Source organism: Rhinopithecus roxellana, chromosome 5, assembly GCF_007565055.1.
Source record: "Rhinopithecus roxellana isolate Shanxi Qingling chromosome 5, ASM756505v1, whole genome shotgun sequence".
Classification (NCBI taxonomy): Eukaryota; Metazoa; Chordata; class Mammalia; order Primates; family Cercopithecidae; genus Rhinopithecus; species Rhinopithecus roxellana.
Genome location: NC_044553.1, coordinates 110,886,646 through 110,905,441, shown reverse-complemented (window position 1 = coordinate 110,905,441; position 18,796 = coordinate 110,886,646). Strand labels below are relative to the sequence as shown.

At 37.5% G+C, this 18,796-nt stretch overlaps 1 protein-coding gene across 2 annotated transcripts in view; it reads left to right on the top strand.

Moving 5' to 3' along the window:
* PEAK1 (pseudopodium enriched atypical kinase 1) overlaps positions 1 to 18,796 on the top strand; it is a 300,449-nt gene that overhangs the window by 106,133 nt on the left and 175,520 nt on the right. Inside the window, exon 4 of one of the 2 annotated variants that reach the window (XM_030930492.1) lies at positions 771 to 820. The exons of the other annotated variant lie outside the window; for it this stretch is intronic. The gene's annotated coding sequence lies outside the window, so the exon portion shown is untranslated. The remainder of the gene's footprint in view (positions 1 to 770; positions 821 to 18,796) is intronic. 2 annotated transcript variants of the gene reach the window in all.

The following is an 18,796-nucleotide window of genomic DNA, read 5'->3' as shown; positions in this document are numbered from 1 at the left end:
AACATTAGCCGGGCGTGGTGGCGCATGCCTGTAATCTGAGCTACTCAGGAGGCTGAGGCTGGAGAATCGCTTGAACCGGGAGGTGGAGGTTGCGGTGAGCTGAGCTCGCCCCATTGCACTCCAGCCTGGGCAACAAGAGTGAAACGCCATCTCAAAATACACAAAAAATAAATAAAATAAAAGGAAGTCTTTATGCACAGCCTATGTTAGGCTGCATTTCCTAGAGGAAGTGAATAAAGTATTTGATTATTCTGCCTAGGAGATTTGTTTATTCTTCCTTGTTTATTTACTTACTCAATTATTTATATTGGTATGAACTTGAAGACTTATTTTATACTTTGGATTTTAATACAGTACTACTTTATTTTATTGCTCATATTGTTTCAGCTTTAACCATTGGAAGTTCTTTCAGTTGCCTCCTGTGGCCCTTTGACATACCCATATCAACAAGATTTTGTGTGTATATTTAAGCATTTAAAAAATTTTCTGACACTACAAAATGCCCCAGATTTATCTTGTGTATCTCCTGCGATAGCCCTAGAAATAGCCATTTTTGCCAGAGAGGCTTCCTTTTATTAGAGACTAGGGTAAGAAACCAAAATCTAGATATTATTTTGTTTTTGCTTAATATTCTTGTCCTACTTCTGGTTTTTCCGTTTATTTTAAAAGACTTCTGATAAGCCACATATAAATTCTGCCATGTTAAATGTATTTTGGTCATTAAATATCCATTTCTAACTACCTTGTCCTTCCCTTCCTTCTCCCTTTAGACATCTTTCAGCTAGGGTTGGCCCTGTGACACGGTGCTGGCCAGGGACATGTAAGTACAAGTCCACTGGGAAGAGCTTTCTTTCCATAATCAAAAATCAAAACCTTATGGGAGATATTTTTAGTCCTTCAGCCTTCTTCCCACCAGGAATATGGAAATGATGCCTGGAGGTTCATCATGAGTATGAAAACAAATTCGAGGGAATGCACAGCAGATGGATAGAAGGACCCTTGTTTTGTGATGTCATTGATGACCTGCAGTCGAACCATTCCTGGTCTGCCCAGCCCCAGACTGCTGATTGCCTAAAATAAAATCCTGTGTGTTTAAATTGTTATTACCTGGTTTTTCTGTAATTGTAGCCCCACACATAGTCTTAGCCAATTGAGTTATTTATTTGGTTGGCAGAATTGTTATTCATTTATTTATAAAATACTTGTTGAAGATCTGCCATGTGTAAGTCTCCATAAAATGGAACACAAAGAAAGGAACTCATCAGTCAGTATTGGCTCCATACTCTCTGAACCCAGGTTTAATAATGATGTACAGAATAGGATAATTCCATGAGTAACTATAATTAAAAATGGAATATAGTAATATGTGTCACTTAGTTGGTCACAGTTACCTGTCATCTGTTACTGTAATATATTTCTCTTATTGTATTCTCTGTATCAGCAAAAGGTTTCACTATTTACCTAGTTTCAGAACAGAAACCCAGGAGTAGTACTAGTCCCTTTATTTTCTCTTAACTCCCCTCGCCCTGTTTTTCCTACCTTGTAAAAATTTTTTGGTCCCATTTTCTTTATTTCCCTTACTCCTGCATTAATTATGACTCATAAATTTCTCTCACACTGTTCATACAACTCTGCATACCTAGTAACCCTATTCCTAGTATTCATCCCTCCCAACACTACTGACTAGACAGTCTTTCTAAAGGCACTTTAAAATCTTGTTTCTCTCTTCAGTAAAATTGTATATTGGCTCTGCATAGTCTCTAGTGTAAAGTTCAATTTTTTTCTCTTGTGAAAGCCCTTCAGGATCTGAACCTGCCTGGCTATCCACCTCCACCTTATGGCATTGTCCCCATTACACAGTCCCCTCACCAGACACACACCTTATCTCATTCCAAACATTTAACAACTTCTGCCTTTAGTTTTCTTTTTCTTTTTCTTTTCTTTTCTTTTTCTTTCTTTCTTTCTTTTTGTTTTTTTGGAATTGGAATCTTGCTCTGTTTCCCAGGCTAGAGTGCAGTGGTGCAATCTCGGCTTGCTGCAACCTCCACCTCTTGGGTTCAAGCGATTCTCCTACCTCAGCCTCCCAAGTAGCTAGGATTACAGGCGCCTGCCAGCATGCCTAATTTTTGTATTTTTAGTAGAAACAGGGTTTCACCATGTTGTCCAGGCTAGATTTGAACTCCTTACCTCAAGTGATCCGCCTGCCTCTGCCTCGCAAAGTGTTGGGATTACAGGTGTGAGCCACTGCACCCGGCCTGCCTTTAGTTTTCTATGTCCTCATTTATTTCCAAACATTCCTTCAACCCTGAAATTCTTACTACTCCCAATGCCTTTTAGGCCTTAATTAAGACTTAGAGCTGGTCATTCAGAAAACTTCTGAATTCTCAACCTATCCCTGTCAAGAATTCCTGTACCCAGCCTCTGTTATTGCATAGTAACTATGGCAGTTTTCATATTGGAGATGCCTCTTGAATTCATCTACTCCGTCTTCATTACCACCACTTTGTTCTAGGCTGCCATCATAATAACCTATTTAAATAGTCTGTCTGCACCTACTTTGATAACTTGTAAAATCTATTGTTTAACCAGTATCCTGTGATTTTTCAAACTACAGATCTGATAATTATGGTCCTGTGTTTAAAAAATGTTCTCTGGTTTCCTAATGATCTTAGGCTGCAAACTGATATCTAAAATGTCCTGCATAGGTTTGTTCCTACCTACCTACTTCTCAAGCCTCATTGAATTTTTGTTTGTTTGTTTGTTTAGTTCTTTAAACATAACATGCTCCCTCTCATCTCAGAACCTTTGCACGTGGCATTCCCCTGTCCGAAACATGTATCAGTTAGATTTCATCCTTCAGATCTCAGCACTTCTTCAGGCTATCCGCAAGCCAGGTCTAGGTCAGATTCCTTTGTTGTATGTTTTACTTTCCATGTCTTTTGCATAAACTTATATAGTTGAGCAAGCTGACAAGCACACAGTTGCATTTAATTTTCAACATTGGTTGTAGCTCCCATCTAAAAGTAGCTTTTCTGCATGTGCCATTCTAGAAACCTTCAGTTGTATACAACTGGTCATTTCACTCATCTCATTAGACTCCTGTCCCGTTTGGACTTCAGGGTCCAAGCTACTTAAATGTGGCTCTTGTCAGCACCCTAGGTTCCTTTGCACAAAACCTTTTTTACAACCCAAGCCATTTGTTCTCCGGTTTTTAGTTGTGGTTTATTTTTTGTGCTTTGATATGAAACCTGCAGAGAAAGCTGTTGTTTGCTTTGTTCAGAAAAGTTCTGAGTAATTTAAGTTCTGCTTAAACAGTGCTATGACCAAGCTAGGAACATAAGAGACTTGTAAAAGGAGTGACTCAGGGACCCCAGACTTAAAGCTATTAGTTCAAACTTTTGTATGACTTCATGAACTCCTGAAAAACATCCAGATTTGGCCATAAGTTTAAACATGTATCACAAAGTTGTAGGCTCAAGCATTCAAAGAGGCTTTAGAGTTACTGAATTTTAGTCCGGCCACCTCTATTCAATGTCAGTTGGTTTCTGAATGTTCTCTACCACCCATACATAAGAGATTGTCTACTTTCCATGTACTGAGCAGAAACCTGTCTCCTTACAAATTTAGTCCACTAGTGTGGGTTCTTAGCACTGTTTGTGAAATGACAACTCAGGTATGAGAAGACAGCTACCATGTTCTCCCTAAATAGTTTTTCTCCAGGAAGAATAGCCACAGTTTCTTGTATGTTCTTTTATTGTCCTGTTTGAATATTTAAAGTTTTGATTGTTTGAATGTTTTGGATTACTCACCACTATGTCCTTTTCCATTAGTATAAATAATAAAGGTGATTGTATATAAAACAAGTTAATAGTTTTTTATGGCAAATAAAAAATATGCAATGGCAAATTAGTTGTGAGACTATGAAATACTACTTGGTGTTTAGCTCACAGATCTAAAAAGCTATTTAGGCTTTTTTGGTGGATTAAATAAAGGGTGAGGACAGAAGACAGTTGAAGGAAACTGGAATAGGTGATGATTTATGTAATGTGTGACCGCTTCCTTCACTTCCTTACACCATTACATTTGCATATTACTATCATTTTCAATCTGTCATCAGCTGTTTTATTTTATAAATGCAATGTATTCAACATTTTGCAGCCACCACATGTAGATTGTTGATTTTCTGGAAGCTGTAAGGGTGTTTTTTTCTTTTTTTTTTTCCCCTTGCTGGAAAATGCACAATCTGTCATTAATTATAAAACTTGTGCAGCCTTATATGTCATTCCTTCTGCCTGTGCAGAATACAGATTTACTACTTGCTGCTTCAATTAGGAGAGTCAAAAGCAATGGTGGCAGCCGAACTTTCTGTGAACTTCAAAGTCCTAAGCATAATTTGTCAGGGGTTTCTAAGGTTCCTCTTTTAACTTTTCCTTTATCTTACTCTGGGATAAAACCTCCATCAATGAGAAAAGACATATTCATCTTTGGTAATGACACAAACTTGTTCCTTTCTGATCTTTTGCCACTCAGGTGCTAAAGTATTAATATCAAATAAAATTATAAAATGACTTTATACTAATTATTTTATTTGCAGCAAACATTGGAAAAGGAATATTCTCCTTTTACCTGATGTTTGTGGTTTTACTCCTACTCCTGAAATGCAGACATTTCAAATGGAATCTTTCCAATGTACAGTTTTTTCTGGATTTTTTTTTTGGCTTTGATTTTGTATTGTATACAGTAAAATTTTTGCATGATGTCATCTTGTTGACCCAGCTTTGAGCAGAAGTTTTAGAATCCACAGCATCTCAGTAATTTAGCTTGTTGTTTCTTCTCCCTCATTGTAACATTTGTTGAAAGGTGCAGGACCAAGAAAGGTCCTTGTCCAACATAAGCAAGCATTTAATTAAGGGGTAATGCCTATGGTACCAGAGTATGTGAAGTGAAACAGAGATGCTTAATCAGCCACAAAAGCTATTTACTGCTTCGTAAACCTCAGTGCTCAGTGTCATAAATATTATTACTGTTCTAGGACTTCAGAAAAGCAATGAAATATCAAAACTGATTTTTCTCTACTGTTAAAGTATGGAAAGCTTTCCTCCTAATAGAACTTGTAATGAAGCTGACATTTTGGAGAAGCATACATAACTGAAATTTATTAACTGGAATGTGATCAGAAGGGACTTAAATACAAATGAGGGGTATGTTGAAAGTAAAGCACGGAGGAAAAGGTTTTATCTCTATTAAGCCTGAAGTTATACAGAGGAATAAGTCATATAATATTGCCATATATATTTCAAACGCCTACGTGGGCATGAACTAATAGATGCTTTCCATCCATTAGCTTAAATCTTTATAGCAACTCTGTAAACTAAGTTGGTTCCAGTTTTACAAATGACAACATGGAAGCTCAGAGAGATGAAGTCACACAGATGTATCTGATAATGCCTATGCTCTTTCTAGTACTTCAAACTGTTTATTAGATGAAAGCTTATATTAAAATAGCCTTTAAAATAGGTTTTCTGTTGAATATCTATTAGTATACCTGAAAAGCTCAATTGTGCCATGTTAATTCTTAAATTTTTAACCTTTTATTTGTTCTGTTTTCAACATTTATTAAGCAGCTAGTATATTCCTAACACTAAGTATTATGAAGGCTGTAACTAAATAAAGGACAAAAGTATCCTCAGAGTTTCCATAGTTAAATCTAAAGGAAGATTTAAACTTGAGTTGTTGAAGAGGTCTTATTGATTCCTTCCCACTCAGTCTTCCTTCTCAGAGTTTACCAGGTAAATACCCTAGCCTATATACTCAAAATTTGAGAACAAGATCAAAGAGAGCAAGGTTCTCTTTTCTAGTACTTGGACTATTTGCCAGACCCTTTCCAAATTGTATCCCTTCTGTTGAGAGGGGGAAGTACATGCAAAAGCTCAAATGCATAATCCAATTTACTCAATATGATCCAGCTTGCAAGCACAAATAAGGAACAAGTTTATAGTCTTGTTGAAATGCATTGATAGAGAGGAAATTGTATACAGTGGAAACCTAGAGGAGGTAGTTAGCATAAGACCTCCTGAAGAGGAGAGGTTTTATAAATAAACTGATTGTTGAGAGAAGGCAAAGGAAAGCTGGTTAGTAAGGAAGCTAAGGGAAGGCTTTTGGGATGATTCCAATATTTTATTAACCCAAATGTTTTTATCTTTTGTTTGATTACACTTCTCTTTCCTTTGTTATCTACTGTCACTCTGTAGATCTTTTATTCTGGTAATGTTTTCAAAAGGACTCTGTTCTTTGTGGAAATGTTAGCATTAGAAGTTTAAAAGTTTCAGTTGTTGATGCTTACTTAAGGCAGTTTAACCAAACATTGTGTCCAGTCCCCTCATTTTACACATAAAGAAGCTAAGGTCCAAATAAGCTGTCATACGCTTAATGTCAGATACGGTAAGCATCAGACCTGGGACTTGGCTTGGCTATTAGTCATGGTTTCTGCCCTGAATCTCTAGTTGAAAAACGCATGAAGTTACTTATGGTTTAATAATAAAAATAATTTATGTTTCCATTTGCTATTTTTCTTCATTGGCTTTAAGAGAGAAGTGATTGAAGAAATATGAAGTAATAGAAATATCTGACATAGTCTTATGGGCAATAATTTATTTAGGTGAAACATATGGAACCTTTAATTCAGAAGGTTCAGCTTTCTAAAGAGCAGTCACATAATTTCGAAAGATGTTTATGTACATGCCATCTTTCTCATGTATAATATAGTGGAAAGACAGCAAATTTAATAAAAAGCCTTATTCTGTGAGGTAATGTTGGCAATAGCACTTGTAAGCTCAGATTTATTCATACATTCTTCCTTTAACTGGCCTTTTAACTGAAGTAAAATTGATGGAAAAAGCATGAAGTTATGCAGAGTTTGGAATTGGGATGCCTTTGGTTGACTGTGATTATCATAATGTATTTCAGCCTTGAAACTGAGCCCTGGATGACAGAGGAAAGCAGCTGAGACATAAGAAAATGCCAGAGACAAAATAACCTTCAGCCAGTCTATAAAAGGAATGATTAGGCAGTTCAAAATGTAAATGCCAAATTTTATCACACGGCTATTTCCTGGGATTTTAAATGGTTATAACTATTCTTTCTCTGGAACTAGAAATACACTTTAATTCTGAATGGCATAGTAAAGTGTCCTGCGTCTACTATCAAACTTTTTCTAGTTGCCTTATCCAGGAAATAGTGTATGCAGGTGAACCAAATAATTTCTGAAAAACAATGCAAGTGTTATAAGAGTGAAACGACAAAAGTGTTCTCAGAATTTCCATAGTTATGTCCAAAGGAGAGTTTAGAACTTGAATTGTTTAAGATGTCTTACTGAGTCCTTAAAACTCTTAGTCCTTTAAACTCTTCATGACTCTTAGTCTGTTAAACTCTTCCTGACTAGTTACTCTTCCTCCATCATCTTTCTTAATATACTTTTAAAAATTCAGGACCAAAAAGAGAAATAACTAAGCAAAAAGGCACATTAACTGCCATTACAAGGAGAGCAAAATGGGTGGTGCCATATGTACTAATCTTTGCCAGTAAGAATAACCTACAGCGTATATAAAATCATGGTGTTATACGTCGAAGTACCTTTCATGTTCTGAAATTCTTGCCGAGACCCTAATCTATTATTAAAAGTAATGGCAAAAACCACAATGGGTTCTGCACTAACGTAATAGTCAGCCCTGCATGTCTGTGGGTTTCATATCTGTGGATTCAACAAACCACAGATTAAAAATATTTGAAAATAAAAAATAGCAGTACAGTAATAAAAATAACAAAAATAAAAATATAATATCACAACTATTTACATAGCAAGTAATCCAGAGATGATTTAAAGTATACGAGAAGGTGTGCACAGGTTATATAAAATACGATGGCATTTTATATAAGGGACTTGATCATCTGCAGATTTTAGTGTTCACAGGGGTCCTGGAACCAATCCCCGACAGATAATGAGAGATAACCATAGCACGCTCTCCCTGTGTGCTACTCATTCTCTATTTTCTTCCACCCTATCCACCAGTCAGATTAATTTCCAAAAAACTCCATAGTAATTATCTCTTCTTTTGCCCTGGTCAGGAACTTTTAGTGGCTCCTCATTACATATGTAATTCAGTCTGAGCTCTGGTTCTCTAAATACCTTTCTACCCCTCTTTATAGACCTTCCCCTCTGGCCAATTTTATTCCCTTAATATCCTTTAGCTGCTGTGTGGACTTTCAGTTGCTCCATGCCCCTAATAAAATTTTATCAAGCGACTTAATTTCTCTGGTCTTTTGTTTCCTTGTTGTTATATGGAGGACAGTGGATTTAATGGCCATTATATTTGTTTAGTGATTTCTAATTTATTTATAATTTTTCCATATATTACTATTTCCTTCCTTCCTCTCGTTTTTTTTTTTTTTTTTTTTTTTTTTGAAACAGGGTCTTGCTCTGTTGTCCAGGCTAGAGTGCAGTGGTGCAATCTCACCTCACTATAGCCTCAACCTCCTGGGCTCAAGAGATCCTCCCAACTCAGCCTCCCGAAGAGCTGGGACTACAGGCACACACAAAGATGCCTGACTAATTTTGTTTACCTTTTGTAGAGATGGGGTCTCACTCTGTTGCCCAGGCTGCACTTCATCTTTGTGCCTTTTACAGTAGTGCGTGCAGGAATGATCCACATTGTACAGATAGGAAACCTCAAGTCCAGTAGGCTAGGTGATTTGTATATGAAAGTTGTTCTAAAACTTTTTAGTCTCAGGAAGTACCATTTACAGTAGCACTCCCAAAGATGAAATATTTAGGTATAAATCTAAGAAAATGTATATAGGATCGTCCAGGCATGGTGGCTCACACCTGTAATCCCAGCGCTTTGGGAGGCCAAGGTGGGCTGATCACGAGGTGAGGAGATAGAGACCATACTGGCTAACACAGTGAAACACCGTCTCTACTAAAAATACAAAAAAATTAGCAGGACATGGTGGCGGGCACCTGTAGTCCCAGCTACTAGGGAGGCAGAGGCAGGAGAATGGTGTGAACCCAGGAGGCGGAGCTTGCAATGAGCCAAGATTGCGCTACCAATGCACTCCAGCCTGGGCGACAGAGTGAGACTCCACTTCAAAAAAAAAAAAAAAGAGAAAATGTATATAGGATCTACAGTTAGAAACCATAAGGCACTGATAAAAAATATGCATACAAATATCTATAGGTGGAAAACTACAATGCACTAATCAAACAAGATCTAAAGAAATGGAGAGAGATTCTGTGTTCATGGATTGAAATAATATTGTTGTGATGTCAGTTCTTTCCCATTTGATCTATAGACTTGACACAGTCCCAAATCAAAATCCCAGCAAGCTATTTCATAGATGTCAACAAACTGATTCTAAAGCTTATAAGGAAAGCCAAAGACCTAGTATAGTCAATGGAATACTGAAGAAAATTGGCAAAGTTGTAGTACTCACACTACCAGGTTTCAAGGCTTACTATAAGGCCATGGTAATCAAGATACTATAGTGTTGGTGAAAGAATAGACACATAGATTAATAGAACAGGATGGAGAGTCTAAGATAAATTCACACGAATATAGTCAACTGATTTTTTTTTTTTTTTTTTGAGACGGAGTCTCACTCTGTCGCCCAGGCTGGAGTGCAGTGGCCGGATCTCAGCTCACTGCAAGCTCCACCTCCCGGGTTTACGCCATTCTCCTGCCTCAGCCTCCCGAGTAGCTGGGACTACAGGCGCCCGCCACCACGCCCGGCTAGTTTTTTGTATTTTTTTAGTAGAGACGGGGTTTCACTGTGTTAGCCAGGATGGTCTCGATCTCCAGACCTCGTGATCCGCCCGTCTCGGCCTCCCAAAGTGCTGGGATTACAGGCTTGAGCCACCGCGCCCGGCCTAGTCAACTGATTTTTAACAAAAGATGGTATTTTCAATAAATGGTGCTGGAACAATTGGATGTCCATACCCAAAACTGAACCAAGACATAGGCCTTATAATTTATGCAATAATTAACTCAAAATGGAACATAGACCTAAATATACCACATGAAACTTATTGAAGAAAACATATATGATATTCAGTTTCGTGATAAATTTTAAAATACAACGTCAGTATGATACATGAAAGAAAAATATTGATAAGTTGTGACTTAGTTAAAATTTAAAATTTCTGTGAAATACTCTATTAAGAGAATGAAAAGACAAGCTATAAATGGGGAGAAAATATTTGTAAAACACATATATAGGCCGGGCACGGTGGCTTAAGCCTGTAATCCCAGCACTTTGGGAGGCCGAGACGGGCGGATCACAAGGTCAGGAGATCGAGACCATCCTGGCTAACACGGTGAAACTCCGTCTCTACTAAAAAATACAAAAAACTAGCCTGGTGAGGTGGCGGGCACCTGTGGTCCCAGCTACTCGGGAGGCTGAGGCAGGAGAATGGCGTCAACCTGAAAGGCGGAGCTTGCAGTGAACTGAGATCCGGCCACTGCACTCCAGCCTGGGTGACAGAGCGAGACTCGGTCTCAAAAACAAACAAACAAACAACAACAACAAAAAAAACATATATAACACTTGAATCCAAAATATACAAAGAACTCTTAAAACTCAACAATAAGAAAATCACCCAATTTAAAAACGGGCAGAAGATCTGAAGGGATACCCCATCAAGGAAGATAAGCAGGTGGCAAAATTAGCACTTAAAAAGATGGTCAACATTGTATGTCATTAGAGTATTGCAAATTAAAATAATAATGTGGTACTACTAGTCACCAGTTGGCTGAAATTCAAAACACTGACCAAATTCTGGCGAGGATGTGGTGTAACAGGAACTCTCATTCATTGCTTGTGAGGATGTAAGATGTTACAGCCACTTTGGAAAACAGGCAGTTTCTTACAAAACTAAACATGATCATACCATGCAAATCAGCAGTTATGCTCTTAGGTATTTACCCAACTAATCTGAAAACTTCTATTCACACAAGACCTGTACACAAACGTTTATAGCAGCTTTATCATTACCAAAACTGGAAGCATCCAATATGTCCTTCAGTAGGTGCATGGGTAAACTGTGGTACATTTATATGGCGAAATATTAATCAGTACTAGAAGGAGCTATGAAATCATGAAAAGACATGGATGAATCGGCCGGGCGCGGTGGCTCAAGCCTGTAATCCCAGCACTTTGGGAGGCCGAGACGGGCGGATCACGAGGTCAGGAGATCGAGACCATCCTGGTCTACACGGTGAAACCCCGTCTCTACTAAAAAATACAAAAAAACTAGCCGGGCGAGATGGCGGGCGCCTGTAGTCCCAGCTACTCGGGAGGCTGAGGCAGGAGAATGGCGTAAACCCGGGAGGCGGAGCTTGCAGTGAGCTGAGATCCGGCCACTGCACTCCAGCCCGGGCAACAGAGTGAGACTCCGTCTCAAAAAAAAAAAAAAAAAAAAAAAAAAAAAAAAAAAAAAAAAAAAAGACATGGATGAATCTTAAATGCATGTTGCCAAGTTAAAGAGATCAGCCTGAAAATGCACTGTGAGTCCAGTTATATGACATTCTGACAAAGGCAAAATTAGAGAGTTGGTAAAAAGATCAATGGTTGCCAGGGACTGGGGAGCAAGGAGATGAGGAGAAAGTTGAATAGGTGAAGAACTAGGACTTTTTTAGGGTGATAAGTATGATGTTATGATGATGAATATAAGATATTAAGCATTTGTCAAAATCCAGAGAACTTTATAGCAGAAAGAGTGGATCTTAATGTGTACAAATTTTTGAAAACTCATTTAGGAGGTCAGAGATTCCAGGATGGAATGCAAAATGTGGCAAAGAGTCTAAATATATTATAAATGTATCCAATAATCTCACTGAAGGGAGTGAAGAAACAAGTTGCTAATCTAAGTAACTTTGGAAATGAGTGGCATCTGTATGACTGTTTAGTCTTACTGTACTTACTTTAAGCTAAAGGAACTATCCATAAGCCTGGTACTCTATTGATGAAGTTCTGTCCCATGGGGAAGAAGGTATGGGTTAATAATGTTGAAACTACCATGCATGTATACTGGAATTGAACAATTAAGAAAATGGGTGGCAGTTGTTAGAAGCCAGGTTTTTCACTGTTGTAGTGTTGGTTACAGGTAAGCAATGAGAGGCTAAAATGATCCATGTGGTAATGGATTCAAGTTGGAGACATTGGTATGAACTCATATAGCTTAATTTATAGATACAGATGGTTGCATATGGAAATGTTTATAGATATATGTATATGCACAGGTTAGGGTACATATTTACAGTGTACACTAAATCAATGTGTAGTAGAAGCAATGAAACTCCAGTAGCAATTGTCATACCTAGTCCTCAAATCTTGGGGAGTAGCAGTCAGGAGTCAGGGTTATCTAGTGTTAGGAATCAGGATTCCTTGGAGAAGTGGCTGATTCTAACCCTGGGATAGGAAATATACAAGATCTATGGAGCCTCTGTAGTGACAGAAAATAAGAAAGGACTCAAAAAAAAAAAAAAAACACACACACACACACACACAATGATAGGAGCATGTCAGGGGGACACAGGAGCCAACTGAAAGTTCTCCAATGACCAAAGCTGCAACAGTTTGAGCAACAAAATAAAACTGTTGGATCATAATCCAATGTATAAAGTAAATGTCTATGAACCCTTACTGATATAAACAAATGGTTGATGTTGACCTTGGGAGGGAATAGATAAATCTCCCTTGCAAAAGAATTTCAAATGATTTACTTAGATATTCCACCTTCAAGGGAGTGGGGACATAACTCTCCACTCCTTACGTTAGGCTGTTGATAGTGACTTTTCTTCAATGAGTGCAGTACAGAAAGGGTAACATTACAATAAAGAAACCTGATAAATTCTACCTCAAGACAGATGATCAGGGTCAGCATCAACAGAGATGTCATGCATCCTTGATTTGATATGATATGATATAATGAAAATGACACTTTACCTGTGTGGTTTTTCTCCCAAAAACACATTATCTTAGTCTAATGAGAGATCAAATAAATCACAGTTTTACAAAACATATGACTAGTAATCTTCAAAACTGTCAAGGTCATCATAATGGGTTGAATGATGATCCCTGCTCCCCTAAAAGATTATGTCCACATCCTAACCTCTAGAACTTGTGAATGTGATCTTATTTGTAGAAAGTGCCTCTGCAGATGTCTTTATGTTAAGGATTTTGAGATGATGATCATCCTGGATTATCTATGGGGCTCTAAATCCAATGAGGCATGTCCTTGTAAGACACAGAAGGTTACAGGCAGAGGAGAAAGCCATGTGAAGACAGGCAGAGATTAGAATGACATAGGCACAAGCATAGGGATCCGTACAGCCACTAGAAGAAGAGTCAAGGAGTGATTCTTCCCTAGAGACTTCTAAGAGAGTGCAGCCCTGCTCATTACTTGATTTTTTTTATTTCTTGTCTCTAGAATCATATAAAAATAAATAAATTTCTGATCACCTGTGGTCAGCAGTTCAAGACCAGCCTGGCCAACATGGTAAAACCCCATCTCTACTAAAAACTACAAAAATAAGCTGGGCGTGGTGGCATGTGCCTGTAATCTCAGCTATTCGGGAGGCTGAGGCAGAAGAATTGCTTGAACCTGGAAGGCGGAGGTTGCGGTGAGCTAAACTTGCACCACTGCACTCCTAGCCTGGGTGAGAGAGGGAGATACCATCTCAAAAAAATAAATAAATAAAAATAAATAAATTTGCTGTTTTTTTTTAACCCATCAAATTTATGGTAATTTGTTATAGAAGCCACAGCAAACGAATACACTCATCAAAAACAAGGAAGGCCCAAGAAACTGTCACAACCAAGACTAGCCTAAGGAGAATAAATATAATGTGATGCCCTAGATAGGACCCTGAAACAGAAAAAGGACATTAAGGAAAAACTGAAGATTCCTGAGTAAAATACGGACTTTAGTTTATTTACATTGTTTCATTAATTGTGACAAAGGTATCATACTAGTGTAAAATGTTCATAATTGGAGAAACTGGGTGTAGGACACATGGGAACTCTATGTATTATCTTCACAATTTGTCTATACATCTAAAACTGCTCTAAAATGAAAGGTGTATTGTTTTAAAAAAGAATGAAAAGGAATAGATATCTTTCCTGGGAATAACATGAAACCAGAATATTCCACCCCTCAAAAGCAAGAGTTTTCTTTCTTTGGCAATTATCTGTTGGAGGAAGCCTGCCTACTAACAGTACTCCTCTCTTCCTCAAACATACTGTAGTCAACCTTGCTGTTCAAGGCAGATGAGACCACTGGGAAAACAGACCTCTTCAGCTACAGCAGAAATCAGTGCAATTATTCATTCGAAACAAATTAGCCCTTTGGCTTTCGTACTACTGGCCTTCCTTCCTGAATAATTCAGTCTAAAAGTTTTAAGACAGGGCCCAGGAAGGTGTATGTGCTAGGGTTTCTTGGACAATGACTGATTCTAGGGCTGGGACAGGGAAAGCATAGGACAAGATGTGCTGGACGCATCTCCCTGTACCAGAAAGTAAAGTAGAGCTCGAAGAATGAGGGGATTATATCTAAAGGATGCAGAAGCCATCTTGAAGGGGCACTCACTGGCCAATTCTTGAACAGTTTGAGCATCAGACTAAATAGTCATGCTATCAAATCATAGCTCCTTGAATAAAATAGGAACTCATGAGACCATAGTGATCTAATAAATTAGTGGGGAGAAGAAAAGGAATAATGGAACTGGGAAGATCACCATTTGCAAACTATTGTAATCAGTGATCTTTCTTAATTCCATGATTCCTAGCTGATAGGATGCAGTGAGGAACACAGCAGCATTTCTATGACACTTCTTTCAAAAATGCATAACTGAAATCTAATTTTGAAGAAAAGAGAATTCCAAATTGAGAGACTTTCTACAACATACCCAACATGTAACCTTCAAATTTATAAAGATTATGAAAGTCAAGGAAAAACGTTAGAACTATTCCAGATTTAAAGAGACTAGACAAACTTGATGATTAAATGTAACTCGTAATACTCTATTGGATGCCTTTGCTACAAAAGACATTAGTGGAATAATTGGTGAAACTTCACAGACTAGTAATGTATCATTGTTAATTTGTCGATTTTGATGGTCGTATTATGGTTATTTGGGAGAATATTTTTAGAGGAATTATGAACAAGTTATTAGAGATGATGGGACATAATGGCAGCAACTTTCAAATTGAAGAAAAAACTATTCTTGAACTTTCCTGTTTGAAATTAGTTTTAAAATTAATTTTTAAAGCTTTCAATAAAAGCCATTGTGAGTTGAGTGGATAAGAGGAGAAATTCATTAAGAATACTTCTGATCAATGAAATATCTCCAGACCTGGAAGAAAATTCAAGCTATTAAAGGGAAATACTGATGATAAAAAATCAATTCTAGAAGAAAGAGATTGTGGAAAGAATTCTTGTAAGAAAAAATCTTATAAATAACCTTGGAAACTTTATATTGGATGAGATTTGGTAGTTACTGCTTTTTGTTGACCCGTTGCATTGCCAAGTGTGGGAGTGGAAGTTTAGCATCCAGCTGGGTCTCACAGGGATTAGAGGGCAGACAGCCAATTAGCACCACCTTGTACCCACACGAGGGTATATGATGGTGCTAGTTGGCCTTCTCCCCACCTAGGCACCTCTGCCTAGGTGCTGCTTGATGGGGTGGAAATTTAGCTACCGCTAGGCACTGGTAACACTAGGGAAACAGAGGAGGGATAGTTTTTTAGAGGTGTAGAAGGAACTTGATTTTGTACATTAACTTAGGAGAACCTGCCAGAGATGAGGAAAAGAAAATTATACAATAGAATTTATAGAATAAATCCAACTGTACCATTTTCCTACCCCTAAACTATGATCCTTGACATCTCAAGGCATGTGGACTCTATGAATTAAGAGTTTTAGAAAGGATAATCTTTAAAAGTCCATTTGACTTATTATATTTCGTCCAGCAATTTGAGTCTAGATAAGAAATGTGATAAGAGATCATTGTGTCTCCTCAAGTTGGAATTAAGGATACCAAACAAAAGAAACTATGGGACATGTTTTTCATTAATAATAAAGATCAAAGGGCAGATTATTTGCTGTGACTTGACCTAAAATACTGTGACATTGTTTTTTTGTTTTCTTTTTTTTTGAGGCGGAGTCTCACTCTGTCGCCCAGGCTGGAGTGCAGTGGTGCCATCTCGGCTCACCGCAACCTCCGCCTCCCAGGTTCAAGCGATTCTCCTGCCTCAGCCTCCTGAGTAGTTGGGATTACAGGTGCATGCCACCACGCCCAGCTAAGTTTTGTATTTTTAGTAGAAACAGGGTTTCACCAGATTTCACATGCTTACAGATTTTAAAGAGTTGTAGAAACATCTTATTGCACTAAAAGAAATTGCCCCACGAGAAATATTTTCATCTGCTTGACCAGCACTATTAATGAGGTGATTGAATTCCTCCAAGGAGGACAAGCTGTTACGTCAACTGAAGTTACACATGCTTTGGGGAAGAGGCAGTCACAGGTGTTAGTAACATATACTTTGCCAACACAAGTTTATAAGAAGATTCATTTTTTAAAATTTTCAGCTTGGAGTGAGTTTGAAATAAAAATATTTTACTTTTCTTACTATCAGAGGCAGTGAAAACATTGATTTTAAAGTAGCTGCTATGAAATACATGCTTTTTTTCTGTGAATGGCAATAGTACTTCCTCAGAGTATATATCAAGTCAGCTGCTTCAGGGAGCATTTCACATTCTCTGTGTATCCTGAGACCTCATTGTAGCGAATACAAATCATCTGAACTCTTCCAAATTCAATTTGATATCCTAACTGGGAATGATGGTGGAATATAGTCTGAACCTTTCAGATCTGCATATTTTATAGCTGATTACTTCTGATTAAGTCCAATTTTGGTCATTTTAGACTAAACGGGAATTTTGATCTCTGATATCATAATGTGACAGTGATTGATCTCCTGGGGGCATTTTCTATGCTGTAGTACTTGGTGTTTTGGGCCAAAGTTCTGTGTGTGTGCTCTTCCCTCCTTTGTCTCGTGCTCTCCCTATATCCCTTTCTTCATTTTTAATATTTTCTTCATTTTTCAATTTTAAAAGAAAAATATGGGCCTCTTTAAACATAAGACCTCCTAAGAACAATCCTAGATCATAGTTAATAATCTGTGCTAGGATAAACTCATCGTCTACCATTTTATTTTATTTTATTTCAATTTTTAGAATTAGATACCTGCATTTTCCTTTTTTTTCAATTTGACATTTATTTTATTTTATTTTATTTTATTTATTTTTTGAGACAGAGTCTTGCTCTGTCGCCCAGGCTAGAGTGCAGTGGCATGATCTTGACTCACTTCAACCTCCACCTCCTGGGTTCAAGCAATTCTCCTGCCTCAGCCTCCCGAGTAGCTGGGATTACAGATGCCTGCCACCACACCTGGCTAATTTTTTATATTTTTAGTAGAGACTGGGTTTCAAAACCGTGTTGGCCAGACTGGTCTCAAACTCCTCACCTCAAGTGATCTGCCCGCCTCGGCCTCCCAAAGTACTGGGGTTACAGGCGTGAACCACCGCGCCTGGCCCCATTTATTTATTTTTATTGAAACATACTAGATGTACATAATTCCAGGGCACATGTAATAATTCAATATTCCAAATCTTCTTTACCATTTTAGGTAAGGGTAATTCATAAGCCAAAGAAGATAAAGCATCCTTACCTCTTTATTCCTTAGTGACTCATTTTCACTGTCTGGTTTGCTCTCTTGGTGCCTTTCTTTCCCCTCCTCTTTTTAGTTTTTATTGAAAGAAAATAAGGGGAATATTTTAAACAGTGAATATTTAAATTAATATTTTCCTTTTCCATCTACAAAGTTAAATATTTGAAATAGCTCTTTATATTAAAATACCACTTACAACTTTTAATTTTAGAAACGTCAGCACATTGACAAATCATTTATTGCTTATTCCAGGTACACCAAATTTTCTTTGTAGAACAAATATTCACTGTTGAAGCTTTAGCTGATGAAGCTATATGTGCTGATAAAACAGGAAGAGAAACATTCTTCTCCCCTCATTTATAAACAAAAATCTATGTAGTTGAAACTGGATGGCTATAGCTATAAAACATAAGCTCATTCTTACTGTTTGGACATATTTTACTTCTTGTTGAAATAGATGTTCCACAACTATAAGATAAGAAGTCTGATCCACTGTTTGGAATTTTTCAGTTGATGGTGCCTTATGTAGTACTGTGTTGGAATTTACCGGCCTATAGTCTTGAGGTAGTGTTTTGCATTAAGATGAGTCAATTTTCAGTATTAAATAATTCCATGGTAATCTACGTGGAAAAGAGTTTCTGCTTAAATGAATCAGAGTATGATGAGGCTTTATTAATAAGGTTGAGATAGTTGAATATTTGGGAAGTGAGAGTTAATATAAGAGACTTGAGAAAAGACCATGTTCTTCAAAGCATCCGTAGTCTCCAAATCTAGTAAAAGCGAAGATCACTTCTCACTGTAATAGTCTATAAGGATTTTTTTTTGTTTTAAAATGTCTTTTTCTCTCTTCCTTAGTATTGACAACTGTTTTCTGTTGTATATGCCATGCTCATTTTAATATAACACTCTTATAAATGAAGACATACACGGCTTAATTAAAAACTTAGAGTAACAGGCCATCATGGTTATCATTTATAGAACTAGTTCTGACTACCACTGTGGCCTGTGCATA